Genomic DNA, 25,756 nt, shown 5'->3' on the forward strand with positions numbered 1-25,756 from the left:
TTGACTGGAAGAGAAATTTCATCTTCCATTTGGGTGAAGGAACATTTTACTGGTGCTACACAAGTTGTGGTTGTTTTTATAATAACCATGTTTTAAATTCTTTGTCAGGGTGTGACATTATAAAATAAACATCACATTATGCAACTGATGAAGTAACCAAGGCAACACCTTGGGCTGATGGGAATATCATCCATGTGATATAGCTCGATGGCCAACATTTCTTTCCAATGAGACCTGGTGCAAGTTTAATTGGCAGATCCCCAGGTTAACTGTTGGGGAAATCCTGCCTGTTCATGATCCGCTTTGGGCTCCACATGGATCTAATATCAAGAGTTGATGGGGAACCCCCGACAAAGATCAGCTAGGATCTGCCAGCAAGTTCCAGCCCAATGTTTTTATGCAACAACGTGTTTTCAGAGCCAAATAACTGAAATCCCAAAAGCAAAGTAACATAATACATAAAATAATTCCCATCGCAGTTTAATGCCAGCTACCCAATGTGCGGACTTCTTCCATGAACAATAGAGCTCTATACTGCACTAAACAATATCCAGCCATTGAAAAGCTGGGATTATCTTGTGTCTAGTGTGTATATGTATAATATAAAGAGAGAAAATGGACTTTCATACGAGTGGGAATCATTCAAATAGCCCAGAAAATATACCTTGATCAGCTTGACATTTCATAAAGCAGATCCTCATCTTGAATGGAGCAAGCAGCAGTTTCTTCAATAAAGTTTGCTCTCAGTGCAAATAGTACATTCCTCAATCTTGGCATTTTGACCTTTTGTTTCAGGTTGTCTTACATGAAAAATATTATTTCCTAATAAAGTTGCAACACCAATCATTTTTGAGCCAAGCTAGAGTTTATTATTGCAGACAGAAGTCCAACTGCCTTTCTAATTTTCTCTCTTCCCACTTGAATAAAGCATAGATTTCAAGCCCTGATGAAGGGTCTCGGCCCAAAACAGCAACTGTTCACTCTTTTCCATAGATACTGCCTGGCCTGCCGAGTTTGTCCAGCATTTTGTGTGTGTCGTTTTAGATTTCAGGTAGATAGCTTTTGGCACATTGGCCTTCACAGATCAAAGTATTGAGTACAGGAGTTAGGATGTTATGTTGAAACTGTTTAAGACATTGGTGAGGCCTCATTTGGAGCACAGTGTGCAGTTTGGGTCACCTACCTACAGAAGAGATGTAAATACGATTGAAAGAGTACAGAGAAAATTTATAAGGAGGTCCTCCAGTCCAACAACACGAGTTAAAAGATCAAATAGGTTAGAACTTTGTTCCCTAGAGCGTAGAAGCTTGAGAGGAGATTTGATAGAGGTATACAAAACTGTGAGGGGTATAGATAGGGTAAATGGAAACAAACTTTTTCCATTGAGTTTGTGTGAGACTACAACTACAGGTCATGGGTTAAGGGTGAAAGGTGAAATGCTCAAGGGAAGCATGAGGAGAAACATCTTCACTCAGAGCAGCGAAAGTGAAACGAGCTGCCAGCGAAAGTGGTGCATGCGATTTCGATTTCAACATTCAATAGAAATTTGAATGGGGGGGGGGGGGGGGGGAAGTATGAAGAACTATGGTCCAGGTGCAGGTTGATAGGACTAGTCAGCTTAAATGGTTTGACATAGACTGGATGGGACTGTTTCTGTGCTGTAGCTTTCTATGATTCTATGTCATTATGATTTGGAGCCCTTCTGGTCCAATTCAGATACAATTAATATGTTTAAGTGCAGGTATGGGTTTTGCGTCCATTCTTCGCATACATTTTAGCTTCTTTATTGCACTCCTTCCCCATTTTCTACTGTTCTACAGTGCCCTTTTCTCAATCTTGCGTACCCAAAAAATTATGGAGGAACACACAGTCCTGCCAAAGATGTCTGAGATGTCAACTGTTTACTCTTTTCTGTAGATGCTGCCTGGCATGCTGAGTTCCTCTAGCACTTTGTGCATGTTGCTTAGATTTCCAGCCTGCAGATTATGTCCTGTTTGCATTTCCAAAATGTTTGATACACTCTGATTTCACACTAAATGCTTAATTTATTCAACTTGGTTTTGATGTGATGCCATTTGAACATGACCCAAATGCTCACTTAAAAGTTGGTTACATTTCTAGTTTTGTTTTATTTAGCGGTACAACACGGAATAGGCTCTCCTGGCCCATCGATCCACGCCACCCCAGCAACCCCCAACAAACCTGAATTACTCTAACTAATCATGGGGGGACAATTTACAATGCCTAAAAGATCTAGCTGGTACACCTTTGGACTGTGGGAGAAAATTGAAGCACTAGGGGAAAACCTATGTATTCCATGGGCTGGATGTATAGCTTCCATATGGAACGACACTGGAATTGTACTCCGAAATCCAGAACGTCCCAAGTTGTGCTGAACGCTACACCACTGTGGAGACTAGATAGAGATTATCAAGCTGACAATAACATCTACAAGTCATGTTGTTCATTCTTTGGCCTGTGAACAATAAGCCTATGAAATTCAACACAATCACAAGCACCAACCAATGCAGCTTGTTTACAAGTGTACATATTTAGAATAGGACAAGGAGATGGGATGATTCCACGCTGTTTAAACTTACACCACTGCAAAATAGTGACAAAATACAGTAATGTTTCATTTGCACACACTTTATGTACAAGTACTTTAGGATGTTTGTAAGGCTATAATTTGTAAGTTTCAACGCAATATTAAAAATAAGACTCTTAAACCAAGAAAATGCCACATCCTAATAGAATCTGTCTTTAAAACTGCCTATCTCTTTCAGCAAGTCAGAACAGATGGTAGGCTTAATTTGTAAAATTAATCAGGATCAGGTTTGATACCACCAGCATGTTGTGAAATTTATTGTCTTTGCAGCAGCACAATGTAATACATAATAAGAAATCTGAATGACAGTAAATATTTAAATAGTGATTAAATAATAGATATTTAAATAGTTAAATTAAATAAGTAGTGCAAAAATAGAAATAAAAATGCAGTGAGGTAGTGTTCCTGGGTTCAATGGCCATTCAGAAATCAGATGGCAGAGGGGACAAAGCTGTTCCTGAAAGCTGTGCTTTCAGGCTTCTGTACCTCCTAGCAGATGGTAGCGATGAGAACATGGCGTGATCTGGGTCATGGGATCCTTAATGATGGATGCCACCTCTGTGAGGCACTGCCACTTGAAGATGTCCTGGATACTACAGGGGCTCATGCCCATGATGGAGCTGACTAAATTTACAACTCTCTGCAGCTTACTTTGAACCTGTGCAGTTGCACCCCCAACCTCATACCAGTTAGAATGCTCTCCACAACACATCTGTAGAAATTTGCGAGCGTGTTTGGTGACATACCAAATCTCCTCAAACTCCTAATGAAATATAGCCACTGTCGTGACTTCTTTGTAGCAGTATTAATATTTTGGGTGCAGGTTAGATCTTCAGAGATATTGATACCCAGGCAGATTTTCTTATTTTTTAAACCTGTTGTAATGCACATTGTTCAGCAAAGTCTGACAAAGAACGCAGAACATTACAGCACAGTACAGGCCCTTCAGCCCACAACGTTGTGTTGACCTTTTAACCCACTCTAAGCTCAATCCAACTCTTCCCTTCCATATTGCCCTCCAATTTTCCATCATCTATGTACTTACCTTCTTAAATGTCCCCAATATTCTGCCTCTCCCACCAACCCCGACAGTGTGTTTCATGCATTTACCATAGGAAGTACATGTAAAAAAAAACCTATCTCTGACATTTCCCCTATTCTATTCATATTAGCCATGAGAAACAGTATCTGCATATCCTTGAAGGATGATTAATGGAAATTCTGAATGAACCTCTTGATATTGATCTAATATTTTTTGAAAAACTAATAGGTTTGGCTTTGCATTGCTGGGCCTAGAAATCCAATTTAATACTTCAATATTATAAGACTGAAAAATTAATTTCACCCAGAGTGAAAATCAATTATACAGTAATCACTTTCAGACCATTTACAGCACTCTTAAAATCTCACAAGGAATGCTTCGCCATTAAGCTAGCTTTTAAACATACAACCGGACCATTCCTCTGCGAACACTAGGCGGACCATGTTTCTGACTCTATGGTTACCATTTTAAAAGAATGGCTAGCTCTGCTTTTTAAAGTCACCCGTTTCATCCTCACTCCGGTCTAAACGCTGTCAAAACCTTCATTCATGCTGCTTTCATATTCAGCATTAACAAGCAGTTGCACACTTCACTTGGAATGCCACCTCACTGAAAGCTCAAATGTCCTACGTTGTACAAATTTCTATTTGTCATTCATCCGCAGTCCACGTTGATTGACAGTCCAATGTACTTCTCATCACAATCTAAGGCCATGCTTACTCCCTCTCTCCATTCGTTACCCCTTCCAGTTCTAGACTTCCCATCTCCACAAGTAAAACTTGGTGTTCAGTCTTACGCAATTATCTACTTGCATCCCATAAATATCTTCAGCTGCTCACGCACTACATTCTAGAATTTTATTCCATGAGCCTCACGTCCTTTGTCTATCCCTTTAGGAAAATCCTTAACGCTCATCTTTTTGACAAAACTTTAGCTCACCCTGCTAATGCCTCCTTCTCTGATGAACATTCTCATCACTGATGGATGGGTACATGGATGGCAGGGACATGGAGGGCTATGGTCCTGGCCCAGGTCAATGGGAGTAGGCAGTTTAAATGGTTCAGCATGGACTAGATGGGCCGAAGGACCTATTTCTGAGCTGTATTATTCTAGGAGGGGCCTTTTCAGGTTGGCTGTCAGTGACTAGTGGTGTTCCTCAGCGGTCAGTATTAGGACTGCTGCTTTTCACATTGTTTGTCAATCATTTAGATAATGAAATTGATGGCTTTGTGGCAAAGTCTGTGGATAATAGGAAGATAGGTGAAGGGATAGGTAGTGCTGATGAAGCAATGCAATTGCAACAGGACTTAAGCAAATTGGAAGAATGGGAAAAAAGTGGCAGATGGAATAGTGTTGGGAAATGTATGACAATGAATTTTGGTAAAAGGAACAATAGTGTGGAATATTATCTAAATGGGAGAAGGTTCAAACACCAGAGGTGCAGAAGGACTTAGTAGTCCTCGTGCAAGACTCCCAGAAGGTTAATTTACATATTGAGTCTGTGGTAAAGGTGGCAAATGCAATGTTGGCATTTATTTAAAGGGGAATAGAGTACAAAAATGCTGAGAATTTATAAGACACTAGTTAAGCCGCATTTGGAGTACTATCAACAGTTTTGGGCCCCGTATCTCAGAAAGGATGTGTTGTCATTGGAGAGAGTCCAGAGGAGGTTCATGAGGATGATTCTGTGGATGAAGGGTTTAACCTATGAGGCGTTTAACATTATTTGGCAGCTTTGGTCCTGTACTCACTGGAATTGAAAAGAATGAGGGGTGGGGGTGGGATCTCATTGAAGCCTACTGAATGTTGAGTGTTTACAGAATTGTTTGTGGAAAACCATGCTTCTAGGAATTCTTTTGCATGCCACGTGTTTGCTTGCACCACGACATTCACTGACGCCCGGTCGAATCTGTATCCCCTCTTGAACTTCATGGGTGGAGACTGGGGAGAGGTGGTCACAGCCAGCTGAAGTTCATGGAACCGTGAGAATAGTTTTCTCACAGTCTGGCCGACGCAATATTTTCTGCAGTCCCCGCATTGGAATTTGTAGACCATGTTGGTCTTGTCCAATTGCTTGGTTCGTTCTTTTGGTCTGCAAAGTCCTCTCCTCAATGTTGCTGTTGGCTTAGGAGCGACCAAAATTCTACGTTCCTGGAGCAGTCAGGTCGTCATTTCTGAGATATTTCAAAAGTTTGGAAGGACAACCTGTTTGGTCGCTCCTGAGAATCATGGCTTTCCATGAACAATTCTGTAAACAGACATGTAGACCTTGGTCCTATTTATGAGCCAATATGGGCAAAGTCCAGACCACAACACACAAAGTTTGCCACACAGCCAATCAGCGATGGGATTTTCTCCCTACATCAAAACTGAGTTTCCATAGTGACAACCAATCAGCTGACTGGTAAGTATATAAAGGCCAAGCATTTGGAGGACACTGCACTTAACAGTGCACTAGTGATGTCTCCTTGTGCAATACATTTGCAAGAAAATTGCCAAGATTGGAGAACAGCTCAACCCAACCATCAACCATCCGACCTACACATTTTCTTAATTATTTGATAAATGGAAAATGTAGCCAATTAAGATGGAAATCAAAACAGCTAATTGAAGTACAATTATAAGCAGACATTAAAAATTTTGGATGAATTTAAATTATAGTTGGACAATAGATAATAAATCAGGGAGAATTTTGCTTTCTTGAGTAACATCATTCATGTTAAAGGTCAGCAGAGAACCACAAAACCAAATTGTGCAATCATATCCCATGAGAAATTACATCATCACTATTAAAGACAAGCGTGGAAATTTAAAATGCAACTGACTTGGGTGTGGTGGCAAGTGGGGAGAGTAATTTAAATAGAACTGCATATGTACATGTTCCATCACCTCATATTGTGGTGGGGGAGCTGGGGTACTGGAGGCGGAGTTTCTCTGAATATATGACTAACTCTTAGAAGCACCAGCTTTAATCAGTTCATTCAACTTAATAGACTAGTTACATTTAAATATTTAACATTTTACAGAATCATAAAATTCATACTTACAAAGCTTTGCCAATGATACAAAATGATGCAAGAGAGTTAGGAGTGGCAGTTGTTGGAAGTAAGGTTTCTTTGATTGCCAGAATCTGAACACACTAATATTCCACCTTAAAAAGAAAAAAAAATAGTTCTATTATCGCAAGAATGAGTCAGCATTAGAATCATGAAAGGATTCAGACCTGCACAAAAGCAAGTCTTTCGGCCTACCACACCCTTAGAAACCATCAAGCTTATGTTTACTAATACTACTTGCATATATTAATTCTATATCCTTCTATGCCTTGCTCATGCATGGAAAATACAGATGAGGCATTCGTACTAGCACCAGCTTTAATCAGTTCATTCTGCTCAAAAGAGTAGATACATTTAAATACAACATTTTACAGAGTCATAAAATTCATACATATGAAACTTACACTGATCCTCAAAGTGATCAACTTGTTACCCTTTGCTTTCAGTACATTTATATTTTAAGTTTCTCCTTCATCTTATTTGACAGGTGTATCTTATTGCCCCTCTTAATTTCCTTTCTAGGTATACTCCAATATCTCTTATACTCCTCAAGGGACTTGCTGGATCCCCGCTGCCCATACCTGAGTGATGCCTCTTTTTTCCTGATTTGACCTTTAATGTCTTCCATCAGTCAAGATCCCCAGTCGGACCTGCTTTGCCCTTTTATTTAAAAGAGGACCATGGTGGCCTTGACCACTCCATATTACACTTTTAGAAGCCTCCCACCTGTCAGACATATCTTCATCTGCAAACAGCCTCTTCAAAGCAATTTTGGAGAGAACCCATCTGATACCAAAGTTAAAAGATCAAAGTTAATTTATTATCAAAGTACATATATGTTACCATATACTGCTGTGAGAATCACTTTCTTGTGGGCAGTCACAGTAGAACAAAGAATTATAATAGAATTAAGGAAATACTACAGGCAAAAAAAAAGACTTCCCCCAATCTAAGACTTTGACTTAAGAACTAATCCTATCTTTTTTCCATAACAATCTTTATAAAAAAACCCTAATTATTTTTAATGTAATTACCATAGGTCAAATCTGTGTTAAAGAAGGCAAATGCAATGTTGGCATTTACGAAGGGTGATTGATATGTTCGTGGCTAAGGTAGAAAAGGTCAATTTTAGAAAACCAAGCATATTTATTTTTCAACGCAGTCCCCTCCTACATTTACACACTTAGTCCAGCGGTCGTGGAGCATACGGATCTTGGACCTCCAGAAAGTGTCCACAGATGGGTGATTGATAAGTTTGTGGCCTGAGGTAGAAGGAGATGAGTTATACAGCTCTCGTTATGTGCACATGCAGTTCAACTCTGAGTGATTACACAGAAAGTTTGAAGTTAATAACTCATCTCCTTCTACCTTAGGCTGCAAACTTATCAATCACCCCTGACGAGTTATTAACTTCAAACTTTCTGCATAATCACTCAAAGAGTTGAACTGCATGTGCAAGTAAAGAGAGCTGTATAACTCCTCTTCTTCTACCTGAGGCTGCAAACTTATCAATCACTCCTGCTGTGGACACTTTCTGGAGGTCCAAGATCCGTATGCTCCACGACCACTGGACTAAGTGTGTAAATGTAGGAGGGGACTATGTTGAAAAATAAATGTGCTGTTTTCTAAAATTGACTCCTTCTACCTTAGGCCATGAACTTATCAATCACCACTGTATTTCAAGGGGAATAAAATACAAAAGCAAGGAGATAATGCTGAGCCTTTATAAGGCACTAGTCAGACCACACTTGGAGTATTGTCAACAGCTTTGGGCCCCATATCTTAGAAAGGATGTGTTGTCATTGGAAAGGGTCCAGAGAAGGTTCACAAAGATGATTCTGTGAATGAAGGGGTTAACACATGAGGAGCATTTGACAGCTTTGGGCCTGTACTCACTGGAATTTAGAAGAATGTCGGGGGGGGGGTGGGGGAAATCTCTTTGAAACCTACTGAATGTTGAAAGGACTGGATAGAGTGGATGTGGAGAGGATGTTTCCTATGGTGGGGATATCCAGAACTAGAGGGCACAGTCTCAAAATTGAGGGCGTCCTTTTAGAACAGAGGTAAAGAGAATTTGTTTTTAGCCAGAAAGGAGTGAATCTGTGGAAGCCTCTGCCACAAACTGCAGAGGGGGCCAAGTCCGTGGGTATACTTAAGGTGGAAGTTGATTGTTTCCTGATCGGTCAGGGCATCAAAGGATATGGCGAGAAGGCAGGTGTATGGGGTGAGTAAGATCTCGGATCAGCCATGCTGGAATGTGGGAGCAGACTCAATGGGCTGAATGGCCTCATTCTGCTCCTATGTCATATAGTCTATGGTCACTGGTCACAAAATGTTCCCTCATTGACTTACTTCCCCAAGAGGATGATGAGTGAAGTCCCTTCTCCATGGGCCACCTACATATTTTTTCAGAAAACCTCCATAGGCACACTTAGGACATTTGCTCGGGCAAAATTTGTTAAAGCCATGAGGACCTCAGTTAATATTAGAAAAATTAAAATTGTCTATTAAACCAGTCGTAATATTCCTGTACCTATCGTGGTGTCCCTGCGTACTTGTTCCTCTACTTCCTGTTGAATATTGGAAAGCCCGTAGAATAAATACAAAGAGATCACCCTGTTCTTATTTCTAAGAGCTAGCCACATGGTTTCACTGGATGTTTCCCTCAGATATTCTCTCCAAGTACTGTATGATCTTCCTCCTCATCAACAGTGCAAATGCCTCGAGTCTCACACCTCCAACAGTCATGCTGGAAGCTTCAATGCCTCGGAACTGCCGCGCCCGCCTATCCCTCAATCACATTTGCACAATAGCTGTAATATCACAATCTCATGTGCCAATCCATGTCACGGTTCACCTGTCTCTTTTGTGAGGCTTCTTGCGTTAAATGAGTTTAATTTATCAGACCTACCATGCTCCCTGTCCCAAGGTTTTTACTGTACAACCTTTTTCCACAGGCCTGTTAACTAGCAAATAAACTGGGAGATCTGTTATGACATAAGGTCACCTAATTTTCAGCTGCACGGATTCAAATCCATGTCAAATAACGGCTATTGGTCTCCATGATTGCTATCATTAGCAGTGTCTCCTTATCCCAAAGTACCAATGAACGCATTCTAAAAATCAGACCACAGTGACGCACACTGCTTTTACTTCCAAAGGGTAATAACACTTAAAGACCATTTTAAACTGACTAGTTCTAATTCAATCATCAAAAGACTATGGTCTAGAATTTTATTGCTACAATAATATCATGAAAATGGTACTACGTGGGGAGGATCATATCTGTCTGTTAGGTTGCTTTTCAACTTTACCCAAATGTATTAGGAAATTACATGAATCATGAAGTGAAGGTATGCATTGCGTTGATAATTCTATGATTAGATGGCAACTATTTCAATAAACTAGCACTGACCAATAATAATAATAATAATACCAGGTACACAAAATTATGAGGAGTATAGTTAGGGTAAACGCAAGCATGCTTTTTCCACTGAGGTTGGGTGAGACTACAACCAAGGGTCATGGGTTAAGGGTGCAAGATGAGAAGTTTAAGGGGGACATGGTGAGAAACTTCTTCACTCTGAGGGCCATGAGGCTGTGGAACAAGCTGCCAGTGCAAGTGGTGCATGCAAGCTCTATTTCAACATTTAAGAGAAGTTTGAATGGGTACATGGATGGTAGGGGTATGGAGGGCTATGGTCCAGGTGCAGGTCGAAGGGTGGAGTCAGCTTAAATGCTTTCAGCATGGACTAGATAGGCCAAAGGGCCTGTTTCTGTGCTGTACTTCCCCATGACTCTATCAGGACACCAGCTTTCTGAAGGGGAGATGACTCCCATAATCACAGTATTGCTGAAAATCATCACACGGTAGTCAATGCTCTGTAGAGTTATGGGCCCACATGAGGACATACAGATTGAAGCATTTATCACTGCCAATTGTTAAGTGGGAAAATTACACCTGCACTTCTTCCAAGGGATTCTGCAGATGCTAACGATCTGGAGCAACATGCACAAAATGCTTGAGGAACTTTGCAAGTCTATGGAGAAGAATAAACAATGCATATTTCTAATAAACAGTTGATGTTTCGGGCCAAGAGTCTGATGGAGGGGCAAGGCCCGAAACACCAATTCTTTATTCCCCTCCAGAGATGTTGTCGGGCTTTGTGTTCTTCCAGCATTGTGTGTGTTCCCGTATGTGTGTTTCTTACAATAAGACATGTTTTTACAAGAAACTACTTAAATCATTAATGCTCTAAAATAACAAATACAGCAGTTGATGGAAGTCTGACATTAACAGAAAATGTTGGAAATACTCAGGACAGACAGCATCTGTGAAGTGTGATGATCTTACATTACGTGGAATTCATTGGATGGATGACTAGAAACATCTTCTCAGATAGATCTTCCAGCATTTCCTGCGTTTATGAGGCCGCAAAGATTTAATTACCAAAATGCACTAAGTGTAGAAGTACGGACAGAGTTAACCACCACCTCAGACTCAAAGCAACTTAGTATCAAATTAGCAGATCACAAGTATTATAATGAATTTCACCTTCCTAATTACAATGTTCACAGACAATAGCCCATTGTGCAATCCACAATCCCCGAGGAAAGTGCAGGTTGAGAAAGAATAAAATTGTAGGAACTTGCAAGATAGATCTTAAGCCAGACCTGCCGGCAGGTTATTAAAATTCCACATTTGGCAGTTCACACTTACAGAATAATTGAATTAACTGAGTAGAAAATGTGCACTGGCAAGCTCAGAAGGTGGAAGAGCCCAGTCTGGTTGGCCAGACTCAGGTGAGAAACATACCCACGAGATGCTATACAGAATGGAGCACCAGCTTCCAGACTGGAAATAGTGAGAGCCTGTTTATTATTTCTAGGATTTATTTCACAGTGGCACAGTGGTTAGCGCAGCAATCTGGGTTCACTTCCTGCCGCTGCCCGTCAGGAGTTTGTACGGTATTGCTGTAACCATGCAGGTTTCCTCCCACAGTCCAAAGAACACACCGGTCGATGGGCTAAATGATCATTGTAAATTGTGCTGTGATTACGCTAGGATTAAATCGGGGGACTGCTGGGCAGCATGGCCCCAAGGGCCTACTATGTGCTGTATCTCGATCAATCAATAAATAAATCAATAAATGCATGCTGCTATAATAATTCATCCAAACAACCATGCCCTCCAACCTGAAGGGCTTCTTTTTTTATCCCCCAGTGGATGACCCAGATCCTCAAATTTTCTAAATGAAGCAGTGAAACAATGTATGCATGACATAAGAAGTCACACAAAACAGAAATAATTATTTTTGTAGCTGCCAAAGGATTAAATATCTACCACCACGATGTACTGATTCCTTGGGTATATTCCACCGAATATAACAAAGCAACTCATTTAAGTAGTATCAATAAAACCCGATTCATCTTCAGTCTTCATTCTGAGAAACATGCACCATTCTGCTCTACAGGGTCTTGGGACAAAAATTGCTTTTCAGTGTTATAGGATCAACGGCATGAAACTTCAAATCCAGTGCAGGCAATATGTACTAAAGCTATACGGGTAACAGAATTTTGTCCTTACAGAATTTACAAATCACTACCACAAATATTTGAACTATAGATTAAATCCACTCTCCCAGAAGCCATGTGAAAAGGGTAAATGAATAAATATAAAGCTGATCTTTTGTCAACACATGCCTCATAACTTTGTTTTATGAAAATTCATGACACAGGCCATTTTCTAGGAAATGTAACTCCACAGTAACATAAATGCCTGTCCAACTGTCAAACTTGTGAAGAGTTAATAATCCAGGATAGAAACTGCTCATTGACTCAATCTCTGAATCAATGCCAATTCACACTGCTAGAAATATTTCTTTATTCTGCAAGACATAACAGGACTGGAGAGAAAGCAACCAGTTATATGGAAGACACATATTGTTTCAGGTGGTCCCCCTTACATTTCTGTTCCACACACTCTAAAACAGGGGTTCCCAACCTGGGGTCCATGAACCCCTTGCTTAATGGCATTGGTCCATGGCATAAAAAGGTTGGGAGCCCTGGCTCTAAAAAGATGGTATCATAGTTGTGGAGCACGAGTAAAAACTGCTTCTGAAGTGAAAGTAATTCATCCTATTCTGGCAAAAGAATTATATGTTCTGATTAAATCTAAGAACAGGCTTTTGTTAAGTATGACCATTGTTTTACAAACAAATACTGTTCTATTTATAAGTGATGGAAATCAAACCTTCCAAGTATTACTGATGCAACAAGCAGTTACATAGCAATAAAAATAGAAAAAAAAATGTTGAATGTATTTAAAAGATCAAGCAAAATCACCAAGGCATCTCAGGTCCATATCTTTCCATAGAAGCAAAGCAGTGATGCATTCAATTATTCAACACTTCCCATTCTTTCATCGTGTAATTTTGGCTTCTTCCACCTTCCTTTCCAGTCCTGATGACAGTTCTCAGCCCAAAATATCAAATGTTTATTCCTTACACAAGAAAATCTGCAGAAGCTGGAAGTCCAAAGCAATAAACACAAAATGCTAGAGGAACTCAGCAGGCCAGGCAGCATCTATAGAGAAGAGTAAACAGTCGATGTTTCAAGCAGAGACCCTTCTTCAGGACTTTCCTTGCCGGCTGACCTGCGGAGTTCCTCCAGGATTTTGTGTTGGATGCTCTGTATTTCCAGCATCTGCAGAATCTCGCCTATCTGTTGAGATCTCCTGAATTACGTGCAAGCAAGGTAAATGCACTCAGTGTTTTCCCCAGAGCTGAGGAATCAACAGCTAGGTTTAAGGTGAGAGGAAGAGAATAATTTAACAACAACTTGACGGGTGACTTTTTAAAAAAATCACACATAAGGGTGGTTGTTGTGTGGAATCAGCTGCCAGAGACAGTGATAGAGGCAGGTACAATAACAAATTTTAAAAGAAGATTAGACAGGTACATGAATTGGAAAGGTTTAGAAGGTTATGGGCCAAATGGGGCCAACATTGATAGACCAGCTAGGCTGGCAAGGATGAGATGGGCCAAAGGGCCCATCTCCATGCATATGACTGCAAGTGTAAAAAAACTAAAATTACTGAAAGCATCCACTCAGTGGAAACGAGAGCATAAAATACCACGAACAAAAATGGAACAAATAATTATTTGAGTAATTAAAACAGTTACTATCTGAAATATTCTGACATCAAGTTCAGTGCCACCAATTCAATTATTAAATTTCTGGAGAGAGGGTACATTGCTTCCCTTGAACTTCACCAAATTTAACACCGATCTCTGCAGATACTGTTGCATGTTAATTTGCTCTCCACAACAATTCCAGTGCTACAGGCCAAAGTCTGGATAGAGTTATCTGATTAACTTGGCCAAAACACCATAATCAGGTCATTCTCCAACATAACCAATGTCCCATGCATCTTGGTCCATGCTTCTGTCAATCCACGGCACAAATTTGGTGGTCTCTGTATTACTCTCTGTTCAAACTCAGTTTAATATTTTGAAGACTTTGTAATATATTAAAAATAAATATTAGCTTTGTCTCGTATGCATCAATACATACAGTGAAATGCATCGTCCGAGTCAAACCAAATCAGCAAGGATCGTGTGGGGCAGCCCGCAAGGTTTGCCACGCTTTGGGCTTCAACAGACATGCCCACAACTTACCAGCCCTACCTGTACAGCTGTGAAACGACAGAGAAAGTTGGAGCACTCAGAGGAAGGAGAACGTACAAGCTCTGTAATGACAGCTGTGAACATTGACCCCGGCGCTGTAAAGCGATCCGCTTACCTCTGCACGACTGTGTCACCGCAGTGAGCATTTAGTTGCATTCAGTTCGGGTAAAATACACAATGGATCAGCCCCAAACAGCAAGTTCAGGCACACTGTAATATACAAAATAAAAACTCAACCTGTGCCTTGCTCTCTCATTAACGCTGCCAGGTGACAATCTGGAGATCTTTCTCCTGTTACCAATGACGACATGCCTTTGTAATTTTGGCATTCAATACAAACCTATGAGGCTTTGATGAAGCAAAGACAACAGGCAGTTTGGAATGCATTGATAAATTGCTTGAAACAGAAATGCCCATCTTACCTCAGATGAAAAAAGCAACACACAGAAAATGCTGGAGAAACTCAGCAGACCAGGCAGCACCTATGGAAAAGAGTACAGTCGGTGTTTCTGTCCAAGACCCTTCAGCAGGACTGGACAAAAAAAAATGAGGAGTAGAGTTAAAAGGTGGGGGGAGGGAAGGGAGAAACACAAGTTGATAGGTGAAACCACAGGGGGGGGGGCAGGTTTGTAAGGGTGAAGTAGAGAGCTGGGAAACTGATTGGTGAAAGAGATACAGGGCTGGAGAAGGGGGAATCCAATAAGTGAGGACAGAAGGCCATGAAAAAAAGAAAAATGGGAGGAGCACCTGGGGGAGGCTATGGGCAGGCAGGCAAGGAGAGAAAAGAGGATGGGGAATGGTGAAGTGGGGGGCATTACCCAAAGTTCAAGAAATCGATGTTCATGCCATCAGGTTGGAGGCTACCCAGACAGAATACAAGGGGTTGTTCCTCCAACCTGAGTGTGGCCTCGTTGCAACAGTAGAGGAGGCCATAGATTGACATATCGGAATGGGAATGTAAGTGGGATTAAAATGGGTAGCTGCAGGGAGATCCCACTTTTTCTAGCAGACAGACCGTAGGTGCTTGGCGAAGCGGTCTCCCAATCTACATCGGGTCTCACTGATATACAAAAGGCTACACCAAAGAGCAGTGGACACAGTATATGGCTCCAATAGACTCACAGGTGATTGTTTGGGGCTCTGAATGGCAGTGCGGGTGGAGATGTAGGGGCAGCTGTAGCACTTGTTCTGCTTACAAGGACAAGTACCAGGAAGGAGTTCAGTGGGGAGGGGCAAATGGACAAAGGAGTCACATAGGGAGCGATCGATCCCTGTGGAAAGTAGAAAGTGAGTGGGGGGGGGGGGGGGGGGGTGAGGGAAAGATGTGCTTGGTGGTGGAATCCCGTTGGATCTATCTAATTATCTAGGAGTTTTGTGAGAACGATCCCGGGTATGAAAGAGTTAATGTATGGTTCTGGGCCTGCACACACTCATATTTAGAAGAACGACGGAGAGGTTTTATTGAAACCTATCGAATATTGAAAGGCCTAGATTAGAGTGGATGTGAAGAGGATTTTTCTTATATTGGGGAGTCTGGAACCAAAGGGACAGCCTCAGAACACAAAAAAGGCTATTTAGAACAGGGATAAATAGCATTTTCTTTAGCCTGAGGGTGGTAAATCTGTAGAATTCATTGCCACAGATGGCTGTGGAGGCTAATTCATTGGTACATTTAAAGCGGAGCTGACAGGTTCTTAATTAGTCAGGGCAACAAATGTTATGGGGAGAAGGCAGGAGAGTGAGGTTGAGAGGGATAATAATGGAATGGCAGAGCAGACTCAATGGGCCCCAAGTACATTAATTCTGCTCCTCTGTCTTATGGCCTTATGGAACACATTGGCTGAAGATGACAGAGTAAGAGTTAATCCAAGTTTAAAAGAAAACTTAAATGCCAAATTTGCAAAGCGTGCAAAGGCCCAAATGTAGCTTTCATCATCCACCACATTCATTTGCAGTGTCAAGACATTTTAAATTTTTATCCATTGTACGTATTGCTCAGTATTTCTCAAATTAATTAGATTCCAGCTAAACATATTCAACCATCAGCTGCTTTCCAATTATGGAGGTACTGTTTCAAAGTAATGATGGTGATTTTGTCAATTCATAGCTCATCAGAAAATGATTGCTCAATATTAACTTCTAATCTTATCTGTTCCAACCACACGGTCTGTGAGTCAGGTAGGGAAGCACTATAATACAACTGGACTTTGATGTCAGCTTTAAGATTAATATGATGCAATCTTAAAATTTAAAACATAGCAGGGTAGTTAGGAAAAACATACTACAAAAATGCAGTACATTGTTCTTTACAACCCTATAGTATATTTGATGCTGGTACGAGGAGGAATAATTTTAAGGAGATTGGCAGAAAGTACAAGGCGAATGTCAGAGCTCGTTTTTAATTTAAAGAAACAGAGTGGTGAATGCATCACTGTGCTTCCAGGGATGGCAATAAAGGCAGATACGTTAGGGATATTTAAGAAGCATTGAAATGGGCAAATGGATGACAGAAAAATGGAAGGCTATACAAGGAGGAAGGACTGGATTGATCTGGAGTAGGTCAAAAAGTTGGTGCAACATCGTGGGTGAAAGGGCCTGCACCTTGCTGTGACATTATGTGTTCCATGTCAAATAGTTATGACCTGATACATTTCACTGATATTAGATTCAGGAATATAATAATTAAAATGCACCATCAAGCAATATGATTTAAATTACTAGAATAATACAAGTTAAAAGTTGTGTAAAGCTATTCTGAAGAAATGCTGGGTTTCAGTAAAAAGAAACACAAACTGTAGACTTGAATCCATTCATTCACAAAGAGAGTACTAATTTGTGGCTTAAAGCAATTAATTATGCTGCCTTAAAGACAGATAATCTTCAGACTGCTTTGTATTACTACTTAAAGTGCTTATAAATGCTCCTGATCTGAATTTTGGTGAATTCAGAGCAAAGAGTATGAAGCTGGCAGGAATGAGTGCAATTACCCTACAGTGTTACCTCGTGGTTTATCCTCCTCTAGGAACTACTGAAACCTTCCAACAACATCACATAAACATATCATAAAGCCCAATGGTCCACCGGATATGCCTAACATAATTGCAAATCATAGAGTCATCTGCCAAAGGGAAGCTTATTACTGTTTGATACAGTTGCAGTGAAGATGATTTGGCTCTGCACCATAATCATGTCACATTAGTTCAAAACGTTTTCTTCACAACTTCACCAGAAACGTATCTGATAAACGATCAGGTCACGGTTAGATTTTGATTTTAAAATCATACCCAAGTGCAAGGATGCCTGTAAGAACACAGTATGTCATGTGGTAGCACCTCAATATATAGCGTAGTACTAGACACAGCTGTTCAGCTGAGAATGACTGTAAAGGATGATGTGTTTATAGTTTCACCTACCTCATCCTTTACTACATCACCACAGAACTTATAGACAGTTGTAACTCACCTAAAATGTTAACTGGTTTCTCTTTCCACAGCTGATGCTTAACTGGTTACATTCTTCCAGTATTTCTATACTGATACAGGTTGAATACCCCTTATCCAAAATGCTTTGGACTGGAGGGCTTTGGAATTTTAAAATATATAATGAGATAGCTTGGGATCACCGTAACTTCCAACTGAATTTATGTGCTACCAGCAAGCAGACTGTCTTACACTTGATCATCACACACGTAACTTACAGATAAAATTGTTTGCTGAAACTATTAATAACTTGTGTGCAGGGGAACAAAACCAGTACAGCAACATTGGGAGAATACCTGAATCAGCTGATGAACAACAGTAAACAATGGCAGGCTTTCAGTCTCCACCTAAAATGCAATGTTTTGATTAAAAGATTATTATTACACTATTTGTATTTTACTTTTAAAAAAAGGTTTTATGTAAGGTAATAAAAACAATCAGCATTGTAGACTTGTTCTAGTGTTAGATTGTTGCTGATGAAAATCTTCAGAGACTTATTAATGAATTCCTCCGTTGCTTTGTGATCAGCAAACACTTAATCTTTAAACATTTTTTAAAAATCTTTTAAAAAAAAATTAATCCTGTGCCTTTTAAAAAAAAATTTCTGCAACCAGTCTGCTACATATTTAAGCATTTCAAGATTTTAAGATTCAAAAACTTTATTGTCATTCTAACCGTACATCAGCTCTGCAGGGCAGAATGAGACAGCATTTCCCAGGAGCAGTGCAATCATAACATAACAAACGCAACACTAAATAATAAACATAACAATAAATAGTAAAACACAACAACCACATGTCAGTTAAACACAAGTTATAAGTGTCCAGTGCAAGTTAAAAGTGTCCAAAGCAGAGTCAGGTAGAGCAGCTATTTAGCAGTCTGACTGCCTGTGGGAGGAAGCTGTTTAGTAGCCTTGTGGTTTTTGTTTTGATGCTCCTGTAACGTTTACCTGATGGCAGAAGAATAAACAGTTCATGGAGAGGGTGTGAGGGGTCTTTAATGATGTACCGTGTCTTCTGCAGGCATCGACTCTGAAAGAGGTCTTGGACAGAAGGTAGGGAGATCCCAATAACCTTCTCTGCTCCCCTAACCATCCTCTGCAAGGCTTTTTTGTCGGCAGCACTGCAGCTGGAGTACCAGGTTGTGATGCAAAGGGTCAGCACACACTCAACCACTCCTCTGTAGAATGTAGTTAAGCTGTTACTGGGGAGTTTAATCTTCCCACTTTAAGCTTGTTTAATCTTCCTCAAAAAGTACAATCTCTGCTGGGCTTGTTTCACAATCCCAGTGGTGGTTCCTGGACCAGGTGAGATTGTCTGAGATCTGCACCCCAAGGAACTTGATGTTTCCCGCTCTCTGTACTGTGGAGCCGCTGAGGCCGAGATTATCTTCAATTTTCAGTTCATTGGGATGAACATCTTTGTTTGTTTCGTGACCAGCACACCATAAGTGGCACATGTTTACTCAGATGCTGACGAATCCACTCTTTCAATACACGATCACTATCTTCATTTTTCCCTTAATGCAGTGTTTTTCTAGTTTTCATTAACTTCTGTATGTTACATATGTGAGGTCACTTCTCAGAATTGCCTGTGATCCACAGACTTCCCAGTCCCTCATGGAATTTTCCATTTGTGGCGTTACATTAGCACTCAAAAAAATTCTGGATTATGAAGGATTTTGGAATTTCGGTTAAGGGGTACTCATCCTGTAACTGGATTGCAATGCTGTTGCTATATTTTCACAGTGGAGAGTATCCCAACTGATTGCATCACGTCCTGGTATTGAAACACCAATGGCCAGGAACGGAAAAGGTAACAAAAAATGGTGGATACAGCCCACTCCATCGTTGGCAAAGCCCTCCCCACCATTGAGAGCATTTACATGGAGTGCTAACACAAGAAAGTAACATCCATCTTCAAATACCCTCACCATCCAGGCCATTCTCTCTTCTTGCTACTACCATCAGGCAGGAGGTACAGAAGCCTTAGGTCCCACTCAGGAAACTCAGGAGCAGTCACTAACTTACAACCATCTGGATCCTGAACCAGCACAGATAACTTCATAGACCACAATGTGAACTGATTCTACAACATACTGTCTCACCTTTAGGTACTCTTTACAACTTATGTAACCACTACTACTCTTCGTTTGCACAATTTGTCATCTTTTTCACGTCAGTTGTTTGTCAGTCTTTGCTAATGTAGAGCTTTTCATAAATACCATAGTATTTCATTATTTTAAATGTAGATGTCTGCAAGAAAATGCATCCGAGGTTGTACTGGGTAAGATACACGGTGCCTATAAAAAGTATTCAAGCCCCTTGGAAGTTCTCATGTTTTATTGTTTTACAACATTGAATCACATTGGATTTAATTCAGCTTTTTTGACACCGATCATCAGAAAAGACTCTTCTGTGTCAAAGTGAAAACATATCTCTACAAAGTGATCTAAGTTAATTATAATTGATTGCATAAGTATTCATCCCTTTAATATGACACACCAAATTATCACTGGTGCAGCCAACTGGTTTTAGAAGTCACATAGTTAATTAAATGGTGATCTGTTTTTGGAGACCTGTGTACAGTCAGGGTGTTTCAATTCATTGTAGTAAAAATAAACCTGTTTCAGGAAGGTCCAACTGCTAATGAGTCAGTATCCTGGCAAAAGCTACAGCATGAAGGCGAAAGAACACTCTAAGCAACTCCGTGAAAATATTATTGAAAAGCACAAGTCAGGAGATAGATACAAGAAAATTCACTGAAAATTCCTTGGAGTACAGTTAAGTTACTTATCAAAAATGAGAAGAATATGGCACAGCTGTAAATCTGCCTAGAGCAAGCCATCTCCATAAATTGAGTCACCATGCAAGAAGGGGACTAGTGAGGGAGGCCACCAAGAGACCAATGACAACTCTGGAGGAGTTACAAACTTCAATGGCTGAGATGGAAGAGATTGCACACACAACTGTTGCCTGGGTGCTTCACCAGTCACAGCTTTATGGGACAGTGGCAAAGAGAAAGCAACTGTTTAAAAAAAACTTATGTAAAATCTTGGCTAGTTTGCATGTTTTACATGTGTGAGACCCTGAAGTCAGCTGGAAGAAGGTTCAATAGTCTGATGACTATATAAGTCCTTATTCTTTGGAGCGTAGAAGGTTGAGGGGGGACTTGATAGAGGTATTTAAAATTATGAGGGGGATAGATAGAGTTGATGTGGATAGGCTTTTTCCATTGAGAGTAGGGGAGATTCAAACAAGAGGACATGACTTGAGAGTTAGGGGGCAAAAGTTTAGGGATAACACGAGGGGGAACTTCTTTACTCAGAAAGTGGTAGCTGTGTGGAACGAGCTTCCAGTAGAAGTGGTAGAGGCAGGTTTGATATTGTCATTAAAAAAAAAATTGGATAGGTATATGGACAGGAAAGGAATGGAGGGTTATGGGCTGAGTACGGGTCAGTGGGACTAGGTGAGAGTAAGCATTCGGCAAGAACTAGAAGGGCCGAGATGGCCTGTTTCCGTGCTGTAATTGTTATATGGTTATATGAAACCAAATTTGAGCTTTTCGGCCATCAGGCTAAACACTATGTTTGGTGTAAGCCAAACAGTGCACATCAAAAACATACCATCCCTTCCGTGAAGTATGGTAGTGGCTGCATCATGTTGTGGGGATGCTTCACTGCAGCAGGTCCTGGAAGGCTTGTGAAGGTAGAGGGTAAAATTAATGCAACAAAATACAGGGAAATCCTGGAGACCTCCGTCCTTTTTCAACTTCTGTAAATGATTTTTACTGATCCTTGGTCTTTTATTATCCCAAATAAAAGATAGAATAATAGTCAATCCGATCAAACAAACTTCTTAGACAAAAAAAAGGTTCTGAAATAAATATAAAAATTTCAGTAAAATCATCATTTTAACTATATGAGTACGACCAACACGTGAAAATGTAAGTGGGCTCCATCTACTAAATAAGTACTTCATAGAGTCCACTAAAGGAGGAAAATTAGCTTTATAAAGATCCTTATATATTTTTTGTAATTCTGACACCTAAATATCTAAAGGAATCCGTAACTTTGAAAGGAATATTATCATATATAGAGACAAATTCATTTAAAGGAAGTAATTCACTTTTACTAAAATTTATTTTAAAATTTGGCTTAAAAACAACAGAGTTAATGTCTTGCAGTCGCTCCACTGTATTCATGCATGGTTTGAATGATAATTAAACTTGATTTGATCTGATCTGGATATTGGAGGAGCCAATCACAGGATCAGAAAAAGTTGCAGAGTATTGCAAGCTCAGCCAGCCCCATCACAGGTGCCATCCTCACCCCCCCCCCCCCACCCACTGAGAACAGCTTCAAAAGCCGATGCCTTAAGGCGGCAGCATTCATCATTGAGAAGCCTCAGCATTCAGGATGTGCCCTCTTCTCATTATTACCATCAGGGAGGAGGTACAGGAGCCAGAAGACACAGACTCAACACTTTCGGAACAGCTTATTCCCCTCCGCCATCAGATTCCTGACTGAACCCATGAAAACTACCTCACTATTTTGCTCCCATTTTGCACTATTCTCTTTTTAAATATCTTTTATTGTAACTTATGGTTTTTTTAAAAAATGTATTGCACTGAACTGCAGTAGCAAAACAATAAATTTCATGATATAAACACGAGAAAGTCTGCAGACGCTAGAAATCCAAAGTCACACACACGAGGCCAGAGGAACGCAGCAGGTCAGGCAGCATCTATGGTAAAAAAAAATAAACAGCTGATATTTCGGGCTGAGACTCTTCTTCAGGATTGAAGACACCAGAATAAAAGAAGTAGTGGGAGGGTAATGAGGATAGTTAGAAGGAGATAGGCAAAGCCAGGAAAGATAAAGGGCTAGAAAGGGAAGGATTCTGATAGGATCATAGGAGAAAAAGTTAAAGTTAAAGTCAGTCCCGAGCGTTATAGACTCATCAGGCTGGTACTTACGCTGTTTTCCGTGGCGTGAAGCAAATGAGAGTACGAGACTCCTCTCCCTCCCCCCGCCCGGATAGGGCACCAGTCTATCGCGAGGTTAACCCCCAGCATTTTGCTGGTACCCATTTTCAGCTGGGTGGACTGGAGCAATGTATGGTTAAGTGCCTTGCTCAAGGGTACAGCATGCTAGCTCGGCTGGGGCTCGATCTCATGACCTTCAGATCACTAGTCCAATGCCTTAACCACTTGGCCACGCACCACACACTGGAGAAAGCGAAGGAGGAATAGACCCAGGGAAGATGATAGGCAGGTGAGAATAGGCAAGAGGTCAGAGTGGGTACTAGAAGATGAGAGAAAGGGGTGGGAAATATACTTTGTTCACAAGGAAGAGATTCATGTCATATGTCAGTGATAATAAACCTGAATCTGATATCCATAAACAATGAAAGGTACAATACCTGGCCATCATAAACATTAAGGAACCAGATTGACAGAGTAAAATGATTATGTTGTTTATTATATAGTTTGTTGTAGAATTGTACTTTTTAAAAAATGTATTTCATGTTGGTTTTCATCCAAAGAAATAGGAAAGAAATACAATTCCTGAAGGGAATTTCAAGCGATGCTGTGATCCTTTTGTTCATTTCCCTCTAGTAGGCAGATGAGGTCAAAGTGTAAAACAGTGCCGCGGGTGCCTAACTGCAGGTGGCATTTTCTTCATTCTGTTTCACCCGAAAGGTGCCGTCATGAAAGATGTGGGTGCAGAAAGAGTCTGCAGAGTTTCATCCAGATACCTAGATCACAGTAGAAGTTTTTGCGACAACTGCTCTTTCACTGGAGGCGGAGATAATCTTGCCATCTGTTTTCTGGTGAAGGTCGCAACCTCAGATGAACGTGACTGCAAAGTGAAGCAAGTTCAAACTGTTCATCATCATGTCATATTGTATCACAAGTAAAAGGTCATCTCTGTCTGACCCATGACCACGATTGTTCATGGCAGATTTTTCTACAGAAATGGTTTGCCACCACCTCCCTCTGGGCAGTGCTTTTACAAGACAGGTGACCCCAGCCATTATCAAAACTCTTCAGAGATTGTCTGCCTGGTGTCAGTGGTTGCATAACCAGGACTTGTAACATGCACCAGCTGACCAGCTGCTCACATGACCATCCACTACCTCCTCCCATGGCTTCCCGTGACCCTGATCGGGGGGGGTTAGCTAAGCAGGTGCTCCACCTTGCCCAAGGGTGACCTGCAGATTAGCGGAGGGAAGGAGCGTCTTAAGCATCTTTTGGTAGAGTCGTATCTCCACCCCCCCATCCTGTCAAACTATTATACATGCAAAATACTTACCATTGCCATCAAAAGACTATTGAGAAAATGGGATGCCACAGTAGATGGTTTGTCAGCCGATGGTGCAGTGACATTTGCACTGGACTTCAAGGTGAGTGGTCCCGGGTTTGAATCCCGATGGCTCCTTGCACGCTTTCCATCGGGGCTGGGTTGAGAGTTGAGCTAGCAACTCGGCCTCAAATATAAAATGGACAAATGCTAAAGAAATGACAAGGTTACCGCCAGACACGCCACAAGGTGTGGAGAGGAACGACAGCAGTAGATGGCTAGATGATTATCGTCAGGCACCTTTCTGGGGAAAATATTTCCTCTGACCTCCTTGGGGTGGCATGGTAGCTCAGTAATTAATATAACGCACTGACGCGCCAGTGATTCCGGGTTCAATAACTGCTGCTCCTATAAGGAGTTCTGAACATTCTTCCCATGACCGTGTGGGTTTCCTCCACGTGCTCCTACTGCCACCCATATTCTAAAGATGGACGGGTTAGTAAGTTGCGGGCATGCAGCATTGGCACTGGAAGCATGGCGACACTTGTGGGCTGCCCCCGGCATATTTTCAGACTATACTGATCAAGGGCAGTGGATATCTTGGGCCAAGACCCTTCATCAGAATTGGAAAGGAAGGGGGCTGAAGTCTCCCACTACCTCCTTAATCTGTTTTCTGCCTCCTTCCTTTCTAGTCTGGATAAATAGTCTCAGCCTGAAACATCGTCTGTTTATTCCTCTCCATAGCTGCTGCCTGACCTGCTGAGGCTCTGGCTGATCCAGCCAGAGGTTGCTGAGTTATCAGTTCTACAGCCAGTACTGACTGATGGCATGGAAGTCAGAATCTACAGCTGCAGACTTTGAACACCATACCAGTCATACTAGTTATAGTAAGATGCAGCACAAAAACAGTCCTTAGTCTCACAGAATCCACACAACCATTTACACTAATCTTACCCAAACTCTTATTTTTCAGCATGCCCCTCAAGCTCCTCCCATAATCTATCAGTTACTACACACAAGGGGCAATTCATTCACAACCTATGTGTTTTTGGACATACTGGCATTACCAAAAGTTGTTAGCAACACCCTTGCTCGCTGGGGAATACACGCAGGGCATTCAAAACAAGAGTGGCAGTGCATTGGATGGATCACTGGTTTTTACCGGCCATGACTCAAGGTAGTACAATGACACCACTAGCAGAAACATGGCCTCACAGCACCCGAGACTCGGGTTCAATCTTGACTCCGAGTGCAGTCCATGTGGAGTTTGTATGATATGCCTATGACCATGTGAATCTTCTCCAGATGTTCTAGTTTCCTCCCACATCCAAATACATTTGGACTAGTATGTTTATTAGCCAGGGTGAGTGACAGAACATTGGGGGAGTTGAGGAGCATGTCATAGAATCAAACAACATGACCTAACCTAACCTTTGACCAAACTTGTCCATGCCAACTATGTTGCCTAGTGAGCTCGTCCCAACTAGAACATAGAACAATATAATGCTGGTCAGACCATTCAGCCCACAATGTTGTGGTGACCTTGATGACAATCTATGCTGACTGACTTCTTTCTGCGC

General features: G+C 41.1%; 1 protein-coding gene across 6 annotated transcripts in view; it reads right to left on the reverse strand.

The window, feature by feature from the left end:
- The window catches only part of slco4a1 (solute carrier organic anion transporter family, member 4A1), a 229,844-nt gene that overhangs the window by 166,528 nt on the left and 37,560 nt on the right, over positions 1-25,756 (reverse strand). For all 6 annotated transcript variants that reach the window (XM_073061927.1, XM_073061931.1, XM_073061925.1 and 3 more), the window contains exon 2: positions 6,698-6,801. The gene's annotated coding sequence lies outside the window, so the exon portion shown is untranslated. The remainder of the gene's footprint in view (positions 1-6,697; positions 6,802-25,756) is intronic.

This window comes from Hemitrygon akajei, chromosome 11 (genome assembly GCF_048418815.1).
Source record: "Hemitrygon akajei chromosome 11, sHemAka1.3, whole genome shotgun sequence".
NCBI classification, from domain to species: Eukaryota; Metazoa; Chordata; class Chondrichthyes; order Myliobatiformes; family Dasyatidae; genus Hemitrygon; species Hemitrygon akajei.